Source organism: Chinchilla lanigera, unplaced genomic scaffold (assembly GCF_000276665.1).
Source record: "Chinchilla lanigera isolate Chin_1 unplaced genomic scaffold, ChiLan1.0 scaffold00065, whole genome shotgun sequence".
Taxonomy (NCBI): Eukaryota; Metazoa; Chordata; class Mammalia; order Rodentia; family Chinchillidae; genus Chinchilla; species Chinchilla lanigera.
The window spans coordinates 7,916,548-7,927,004 of record NW_004955466.1 but is presented as its reverse complement, the minus strand read 5'-3'; the positions used below and the strand labels follow the sequence as shown (position 1 = coordinate 7,927,004).

The following is a 10,457-nucleotide window of genomic DNA, read 5'->3' as shown; positions in this document are numbered from 1 at the left end:
CCTGGGCGCGCGGACGGGGACCCCGCGGGCGGAGCACGGGGGCGCGGGGCGGGCCTGCCGCGGACGTCTGGGCGCCTCCGCTTTCTTGGCTTACGTCTTTGGAAATGGAATCACGTCCATGAAAACTGGTTGCGTGTGCTGGAGCGGAGCTGGATGCGCGCTCGCGGAGCCTCGGAGGGACCGCAGTCACGCCGAGTCTCACCTGGCCCGTACTCAGCCCGAGTCGCCGGCCGAGCGCCGGCACGCACTGGGGACCTCACTGAGGCCGCTGCCACGGTGCTGGTCCAGAGGGCGTTTTTGAGGGACGGGAAGGGGCAAAGATGGGAGACGAGGGTCACAATTTCTGCAATAATTCATATTATTTTCTTTAAGCACACTATTATTCAGCCAGGAGCACAAATGGTAGAGCACAAATGGAGCGCAGTGGTAGAGCACTTGGCTAGCATTTGTGAGGTCCTGGGTTTGCACAGCTTTGGAACAGTGCAGCGAGCTTTCTTTTTCTTTCTTTCTTTCTTTCTTTCTTTTTTTTTTTTTAAATAGCCAGAACTCATGTGTTTTGTGTCTCTGAAGTTCACTAGCCCTGGGATGTTGCACTGCCCTGGGTTTCCGTCTTTCCGTTTTGACGCGTCTGTTTGATGAGTGGCGGGCGCGCACCTGCTCTCCGTCCCCTCCCCCACGCACCGTCGTTTTCCATATGTGGCGATAGCAACGTGCTCTCCTTGTTTTTAAATGAAAAATAAAAGTAGATCAGATATTTACAATAAAATTATCTAGCATAGACCAGCCCTCGCTTTTTCTTAGTTCTGCTCATTTATACAAAGGGTAGACTGTTTTTGTTTAGTAAAAACAAATTATGAATTTAGGCTTTGATGAACAAAGTAAGATACCACAAGGGAGATAATTAAACTTGGACTTATTCATGGATTTTTTTTTAGGATAAACAAAGACAAAGGGATTCAAACAGGTAATTTGTAGATCACACAAATATAGTAGGACAGCGTTCTAGTATTTTCTTATATTTTGGGTAAAGACGCGTTTGTTATCCTAAGAAATTTGGCCACGCTTCTGTCTCTGTGTAGAGGAATACTGCTTATCCCTCCTCATAGTGTATTCTTCTGGAGACTCAAACTCCAGTGCATCACTTTTGTTTGTTTATGGAGAAAAAGATGCTGATATTTGACCATCTTAGCTCTTGAGGATATTTGGGGACACCGTCTTATGTTTGTTCTTAGTGTAGATAGAGCTAGAAATTGCAAAGATTTTCAGAGTGTGGAACATCATTAGTTTATTCTTATTCAAAAGTAATGTGACAGCCAGGTGTGGTGGTGCACGCCTGTAGTCCCAGCACTTGGGAGGCTAAGGCAGGAGGATCACTGTGAGTTCAAGGGGAGCCTGAACTACGTAGCGAGATCCTGTTCAAAAACAAACTAAAATACCTGCAGGCATAGAGGATTTTAGTTGGCAGCAGGCTGGGGATGGAACTCAGTGGTAGAGCACTTGGCTAGCATTTGTGAGGTCCTGGGTTTGATCCCCAGCTCAGGAGGGAGGAAAAAGTTAGGGGTTCTCAGCCCTCACTGCTGAGAAACACTCCCAAGAGCTTTAAAAAAATACTCACGCATCGGTACTTTTTTTTTTTTAATGCAGCTTGAGACTTTAACCTGCACCACGGTCATCTGAAAGGCTTGTTAAAACGGCCTGCTGGATCCTTCCCCTAGACTTTCTGATTCATTAAGTCTGGTTTTGGTGTGAGAATTCATATTTCTAACGCATTTCAGCGAAGTGAAACTCCTGTCCACTCCCGTCCCGCTGCTCACCTCTGTAGGTGAGGGACTGAGAGGTGAGTGGAGTGGAGTGCAGAGTGGCAGTCACTTGGTCAGCAGTCCTGTCCTGTCACCGTGCAGTGAGTGTGTGGCCTCATTAAGATAAATCAAACCTTAGCACTGCATTGCCTTCAGACTGTAGCTAATTTTCCCTCCATTTTTCTCCCCTCTATCCAAATTTCACCTTGAGGGCCGGGGATTTAGCTCAGCGGCACAGCGCCTGCCTGGCAAGCGCGATGTCATGAGTTCGATTCCCGGTACCGGAAAAAAAAAAAAACAAAAAAAACCAAAAAAAAAAAAAAAAAAAAGATAATCAAATTTCACCTTGAGGGAAAAATTGGTTGTGAGGCCAGGCACAACGCAAAGGCTGTATTCTAGTCATTTCTGGAAGGCGGCCAGAAAGACCTTGTTTATGCATGTGGTATGCACGTGTACCTAAAACACACAGATATTTTTCAAATGTTTGCCTGGAAAAATAATGCTCATGAAAAAGCATGTAGTCCCCAGAAAATGTCCTTGGGTACAGAGTGCACACTGTAAGGGCAGGTTCCTGAGGAGAACTGGAGAGCGTCAGCGTGATTTCCACTAAGTTCGCAGGAAGCAGAAAGCAACTTTGATGTCCTAGTTTCCTTTACAAAGTAGTGGTATTCAGTTTTGAACTGTATTCCATGATTTTCTCAATAACAAGTGTTTCGAGATATTAGTGAAGATACTTTTCCTTCCATTTATGGCGTTTGTTGCTTTGTTAATAGTTTCTCTGAAGCTTTATTTTTGAAGCCACTTTAGTCTGCTTATAAGAATAAATTCTCAGGAACAGCTAGGTGCATTGAGCAATGCTGGAAATATCTCATGAGATTATGCCTTAAAAATCTTGGGCAGTTGGATGGGTGAGTCTTCAGGGCTGTTACTGATGGACATTTGGCATTGTAAGGGAGCTATCTGGTCCCTTTTAGTTGCCCTTAATCTATTGACTTTGTGTCCTTTTTGCTGGGTCTAGCCACAAGCTGATTTTAGCTTCCCTACAGCAGTCGCTATCAGTAACTTTTCTCTCACTTCTACTGTCTTTTTGGCTACCTCCAGTTTCCTTTCTCCCCACCCTCCTTACTCCATTAGCAATTTCCACTCTTTGCTAAGTCTTTGCAGGGGTGGAAGGAAGAGAGAGCTAGGCAGGGAAAAGTAAAATGTAGGCTTTTAGGTAAAAGCAAAAGCAAAGGTGAGGAACCACTGGCTAACAACTGCTCGAGATGCCTAGGAGATAGGATGTTTAGAATTTCAGAGAAAGTGGCTTGACTTTGAGTGAAGATGTTCTGAAATTCTTGAGTAAAGTTGTTTCCAATCATAATAATTATTAAAACATTTACAAGTGATGCCACGTAAAGATATAGGCAGTTAGACAATTGCAGTTTGTCCGGACACTTCTAAAGCTCCCAGAAAAAGAATGTAGCCCACAGGAAAAATCCTTATGTTTTCAAGCAAGAATTATTCATTTATTATGCAAACATTTGAAGAGGAATAGAATATTTTCATTCTTAAAGAACTTCCTTTGTGATGGAGAAACCTACCTTAAATAGTTAATGTCACCACCAAGTGACAAAATGATATCCTGATCTTCCTGCTATGAAACAGGACACAGTGCCACCTACTATCCCCAAAATGTTTAACCTGTTGTAATCATGAGGAGACATGAGACAAACCCTGAATGAGAGTTATTCTGTGAGAATTAATGTCACAGAAGGTGGCCGAGACACTGGTCTAGATGGAAAGTAACCAAAAAGACAACTAAATGCAGTGGGTGGAGTTTCGTTTGGATCCTAGATTGGGGGAAAATGCTACAAAGGACAGCATTGTGATAATCGGCGAGATTTGAACAAAGGTTGTGTATTGGAAGAGCATTGTATCAACATCTAAAGTCATAAACTTTCGATGTTGCAGTTTATTGCAGTTTTAAAGGGAATGTCTTTCTTAAGGGAGACTGAAGTAGTTAGGGATCAGAGGACATGTGTCTACAACTAAATTTCAAATGCTTTAGGGAAGGGAACATATGTAGGTATGTGAACCTTGATAGATATATGCATACCATGCAAAAAATGAAAAAGAGATAAAGCAAATGTAGCCAGATGTTAACATTTGGTAAATCTACAAATTTCTTGAACTGTTCTTGGAACTCCTCTATAAATTATTTTGGGGAAAAAAGCTTATTAATACTCCACTGGGATGCCAATGTATATTTAAGGCATTGTGACCTAACATGATTGAATTTAGTTTTTGAAAGAATAATGCTAAAGGACTCCCAATTATGTACTCTTGATTCCAATTTGAGATGATGATATTAACTTTTTTTATTGTAGAAAATGTTATATGTGCTGACGAGAGCATAATATAATAAACCCCCATGTACCTGGGCCTACCCAGCTTAGCAAGTAGCAGCATTTTACCGATCTTGTTGCATCTGCCTCCACACCCCTCTGAATTTTCTGCAGGAAGTATTTCTAAAGCTAATCCAAGACCTTATGTTATATTAACCATAGAGCTATGCTTCAGTGTGTCTCTGCGCATGCGTCTGCCCTATCACTCCCAGGCTGTTTTCCCAGTTAAGGAGCAATTCTGCAATAAGAGATGACGGCATTTAAATATCTGAGTGTTAGAGACGAGCAACCAGAGTTCTGAGAAATGCAGTGCTTTGTCACATATGGGTTGTGCACTGGTTTTCAGTTTGAAAAGCTGACTAAGCCTGGGTAATTATAAACAGTGTAGAGGAAAAGATCTGAGAAACTGCTTGTTTCTATTTTTTTTTTTTTTTTTGTTCTCCAAGCTCCTCCTCCTACTTTTTAACCAGGAATTAAATTCTGGAAGAAAACATGAAGAGAGGTATGGAGACAGTGTTCTGGAGTGGTTTACCCAGTTAATGGGTAACATTGGGTGAATATTCTGAAAGTAAGTCAGAACAAATACTTTCATACTATGTGTGTAGAATTCCATTTCTGTGGGGCATCTTTGAATTGGATAAACCCAGTTAAACTTTCTTGACCGACTTAACTTTCTAAATCTGTAAAACATGGTCCACGTGTTTTATAATAACAACGGGAGTACTGAACCACCACGTGGGAGGAATAAACTGCTTCCGGAATACGGTAGACTTGAGTGGCATTTGTTCTTTTAGGTCATTAGAATATCATTTACTTAATAACTATTAGTATTTAGCATCATGGATTGATAAGGGAATGCCTATTACACCATTTAACAATGATTATATATAACTTAAAATGAAGGTAAATTTCTAGTGGATCAGGGAGTATCTGAAGCACATGTTACAAACAAAATTCTTATGTGGAGTTATCCTCTCATTAAGGACTATGCACATCTGAGTTAGGAAGTTTATGTTAGTGATGGACACTATCCCTTTAGAATAGATTTTCTTCTTTGTTGGAGAGTAATATTCTCCTGGATTCTAATTTTAGGAATGTAAGAAGTCACATTGTATAGCTCAGCTCACAATGGAGTGTAGGTAAAAGAGAAGTGTAGTAATTTTACCCATCTTACATGAAATTTTCCCTCATTTATTCCAAGAGAACACCATAATCTGCTCATTGCAAATCGGTTTTCAATTTGCTCAGCTCAGAAATTTCAGACGATGAGTTAATCTAATGTGACACAGTGGAAGAAGGCACAGGCTTGGTGTCAGAGATGCCTGAGTTGTGAACTCTGACACCCGAAGACCAGTTTATCTTGGGGAAATTAACTTCTCAGAGGCTTCGGCTTATTCTGCTTTGAGAAGCTATGGTACAAGAAGCAAATGAGATGCTACCAAGTTCCCGGTGTTGAATAAATGCCTGTGCTTTTCTCTCCTACAAATGCTTCCCACAGTTTATCGCTCTTATGGCAAGAACAAACTGACTTTCTGAAGTAGGGGACCCAGTCATTGATTCTGTTTTTTTTCCTTTGTGCAGAATATAAAATTAAGACCAAATGTTCTGTTTAGATTTGTAAGACTCTAGGAAAAGAATTTAGGACAAATCCCCCAATAGTGCAGAACTCAGATTTTAAATAGAAGTATTAATCATGATTTTTTTTGTCCAATGCCGGTTGTTCCCTGAAGGGGTGTACCATGAGTGTGGAGTTTGTGGTGCCTGCGTGCAATCGACTTTCACTGGTCCTGGGAGGGTTGAGTGATGGGCTGTCACAGGGGCTAAAGCAGGTACCTCTTTTATAGAGCCCCTAGAGAGAGCTAATGGGAATTTGTCTGCTGATTTACACTTGGTGGTCACTTTGGATTTTGGGGCCCATCCTCTCTTGGGTGTGACTGTGGGTGGCTGTAGCACGGGATGGGTGTTGCTTCAGAGTGTGCTCTCAGAGTTTGATTCTCTTTTGGCTCTAGAGTCTTATAAAAGCCCCTTTGGTGACATTGGTAAGCCTGAGGCATTGGTAGTTTTTCCATTACTAAGCGTTACAAAAGCCTAATCTAGTCATTCCCCTATACACAATATGTGACCTTGTTAGCTTGGTGCTGACCATGGTTGGGCTGCTCCTGATCTTCATGGTCTGGGCTTCTACTGAGAAAACCTCACTTTGCTTAGACTCCTCCCACTGTGGTCTTAGCTTTCTGCATTTCTCGTCCTTACAGCTCAGACTTTCTGTACCTACTAATTTGCTTTCTCCTAGAATTTCACCATGTGTTGGAGTTTTGGTTAAGACACTCGGGCCCCGTCAACCTCAGATTTGTGGACACCTCAGCAGCTAGGCTGCCCACAGCCAGGCTGCCCCTGCTTCTCCAGCGGGAGGAGTGAGCACAACCTGTTGCTCCTTATCCCTTACCAAGCGTTTACTCCGTGCACTCCTAACTGGTCCATCAGCATCACATTGGTTCTTAGGCTGTAGTGGTGATAATTACAAGACTAGTATCGTCCTCCTTCTAGTGTTATTTTTCCTTGTGTGCCCCCTGTAGCTGTTATTTATTGTTAGGTAACAGATTATCACGAACCATAGCTCAGAACAACACATACTGACACCTCATAGCTTTGCTGTATTCTGTTGGCTGGAAGTGAGCCACAGGTATGATCCCTGAATCCAGATGACATTGGGATGGCAAAGCCTAAAATAATTTCCATGGCTAGAAAAGAAATTATTTTTCTGTATTTCTCAAGTGGGTAAATAGGTTTTATTTCTTAGGGTGCCTTGCCAATGTGTGAAATATTATATGGCCGTAGGGTATTATTTGAAGCTTTCAAGATCTATGTGTCTTTACTGTATACACTTAATGATTTTATCATTTCATAAATTGTTCCTGCCTTACTTACTTACTAATATATTTATTTGTTCCTGATTTCTTTAGAAGATGACAGTTATCTGGAAACAGGACAGTTCCTGATTGCCTCAAAATATTGTTCTGGGTAGCAACCAACTGCTGATCATTTAAAAAAATTATTGACATTTGAGTTTAGAGTATGAAATTATTTTAAAGAGTTTGATTTATGGGAACTATTGATTTTTATTGCATTTACCTTCCTTGAAATGCTCCACCTCATTTTTGGATGCTACTTATCATCAGAAAGCTATTTTACAGTAAGAGATGTAACCAGCATCCTCCGCTACTTGCAGTGAAGCTATGAGGATCCCAGGCTTTACAAACTCAGTTGGATCGAGGAGACAGACACTGCCATTTTGATCTGGCAAAATTGACTTATATAAAATAAGTAGAAAGGGATGATACTGAAATTATTTATTAAAAAGTGTCATGTCATCCACTGTGACCCAAGTCACATCCTGTTTTCTCTTTGAAATCTTATCACCTCAGTCAGACTCTATCACTCATCTTATTCATATCTCTTAGTTTTTTTTTTTTTTTTTTGAAACAGGGTCTTGCTATATAGTTCAAGCTATTGAACTATAGTTCAATATGGACTTATTGTGTAGCCCATGCTGGCCTTGAGCTCACAGAGATTTCTCCTGCCCCAGCCTCCCAAGTGCTAGGATTACAGGCATGTGTCACCACGCCCAGCTCTCATACCTCTTAAATTTTGTTTTTCTTTATTTGCTTCTCTTTAGTTTATATGCTCCTTCAGGGAATCTACTTTTAGAAATACTTTCTCAATTCTACCATTCTGTTGAATAAACTTGGTGGCTTACATATAGTAACCACTCAAATGTTTGCCAAATTCTGTTCATTTATCTATTGTGATACACTTCCCTCTTGCCCCCCGCATGGGTCTTACCTTTTATCCCAGCAACTTTTTTTTCCCGGTACCGGGAATTGAAGTCACGATCTTGCATTTGCCAGGCAGGCATTGTGCCGCTGAGCTAAATCCCCAGCCCCTATCCCAGCAACTTTCAAGCTATGGATCTTTGAATCTTAGGGACCCTCTAAACTGGGAGTGGTGGTGCCTTAGATTTCTAGTCTGTCAGAACCAAATTGTCTGCATAGTAATGACATTCTATTTGTCTTTTCACTTTAGTTTTCTTGAATATGCATCAAAGTTTACAGATTAGGAGCAATGACATCGTCACCCTGCAGCTGATAGATTGTGTGCTTGTGTATTCCTGTTTTAAAAATTTCTGTTAATGTTTCCCTCCTTTTATATTTAAAAAAAAATTTCTTGGTTTTAATATTAAACACGTAACACTAAAGTGCTTTGGGACCCTTCCCTTAGATTTTTAAAATACAAAAGGCCTTAAGACCATAAATTTAAGAATAACTGTCTTACTCTACCAAAGGTTCTGCTGGATTAAATCTTTCATTAGTTTCTTGAAAAATACCAGCTAGCATCTGTGATTGTCCATTCACATTTGAGAGCGCAGGACTGAAATAATTGCTTCTGAGGGCAGGGCTGGGGCTACTTGACCTGTAGTGTTACTTTTGGGTGATTATTCATGAATTCATTTCCTGGTGGGCCGCCAGCTCTTGGTACATTAGATTTTGGGGGGCCCAGTAGTGTTCTTTATGGAGGAATGTTGCACTTTTCTGCTTTCTTCAAATTGGTACTAAAGCCTTTACTGTAATAAAACAAATATATTTACAATTTATACAAATGTTTAACATTGAACAAAAATACAAAAGAAAATTTTACATGATGCAAAGTCAGGCAACAGGTTCAGTGGAGACTTCACTGCTCTGTAAAGGGTTAGAACATGTCAGAATGTGCTCCAAAGCCTCGGTGTCATCATTTTCTGAGTTTAGGTGGTGAAGAGGCCTGGCAATCTTCCTCTTTGTTCGATGAGTTCTCAGTGAAGACTTTGTTTTCAGCGTGAGCTTTCTCCTGGCCATGAGGGGGTGCAAGATTAGTGTGCTGGTGAGCTGGGGCTCCCATAACGAGACACCACTGTCTGGATGGTGTAAGCAACAGAAATTACTTATTCACAGTTCCTGGAGGCTGGAAGCTCAAGACTGAGGTGCGAGCAGGGCTAGTGTTTGGTGAGATCTCTCTTCCTGATGTGTGGATGGCTACCTTCCTCATGTGTCCTCACAGTGTGGAGGGAGAAACCCCAGATGTTTTGTCTTCTTCTCTTAAAATTACCGGTCCTATTGGATTTAAGTTCCATGCATATGACCTTATTTAACCTTAATTATCCTTTTTTATGGCAAAGAAGAAAAACAAAATTTCATAACAAAATAATAGGGGAGTAACAGTAGTTAAGACATTGCATATTGTTATCTTTAAAGTCATTACTCAGAATACAAGCTATGGGCATAAAAAATTCTCCAATTGTTATTAGTGCAAATCTTCCTTTTCAATGAACTAAGAGACACTACTAGTACAAATAACTTGCAGTTTTTTCCTTTTCCCTTCCTTTCCCCCATCCTACTTACTTTTTCCTTTTGAGCAATTTCTTCCCATTTTACAATATCTATTGTATGTTTTAGACCTTATTTACTCTTTCAGTTTCTCACATCAGGGAGACAATATGATGTTTACACATGTGAATCTGATTTATTTCACTTATGAGTATGGCTTCAAATTGCATCCATTTACCTATAAGAGTTTCAAGTTTATCCTTCTTTATGGCTCAATAGTACTCCATTGTATAAAAAGACCACATCTTTTTTATCCATTACTTGCTTGATGGGTGTTTGGGTTATTTCTAGATTCAGCTATTACAAATTGTGCTGTTATAAACACTGGTGTGCATATATTGCTGTGGTATGATGGTTTTAATTTTGGGGGGAAGATACCCAGAAGGGGAATAGCTGGATTAAATGGGACCTCTAATCCTAGCTTTCTGAGGAATTTCCACACTGATTTCCACAGTGGTTGCACCAGTCTGCATTCCCACCAGCAACTGAGAAGCATTCCTCTCCCCCATCCCCTGGCTCCTCCAGCACTTGTTATTGGTTGATTTCTTGATAATAGCCATTCTTTCTGGAGTGAGATGGAATCTCAGTGTTGTTTTAATTTGTATTTCTTAAATGACTAATGATGTTGCACATTTTTTCATTTATTTATTTGCCATTTGTATTTCTTCATCTGAGAAGTGAATATTCATCTCAGATGCACATTTCTTGGATTGGATCTTTGAATTTCAGGGGTCTGATTTTTTTCAACTATTTATATGTTCTAGATATAAATCCTTTGAGGGATAATTGGCTAAAAAATTTTCCCACTCTGTGGGATATCTTTTAACTTTGTTAATGATGTCTTTTGATGT

At 40.4% G+C, this 10,457-nt stretch overlaps 1 protein-coding gene and 1 pseudogene across 1 annotated transcript in view; one reads left to right on the top strand and one right to left on the bottom strand.

Moving 5' to 3' along the window:
• The window catches only part of Syt16 (synaptotagmin XVI), a 326,721-nt gene that overhangs the window by 706 nt on the left and 315,558 nt on the right, over positions 1-10,457 (top strand). The gene's annotated exons all lie outside the window — the stretch shown is intronic.
• LOC102013154 overlaps positions 111-10,457 on the bottom strand; it is a 174,799-nt pseudogene continuing 164,452 nt past the window's right edge.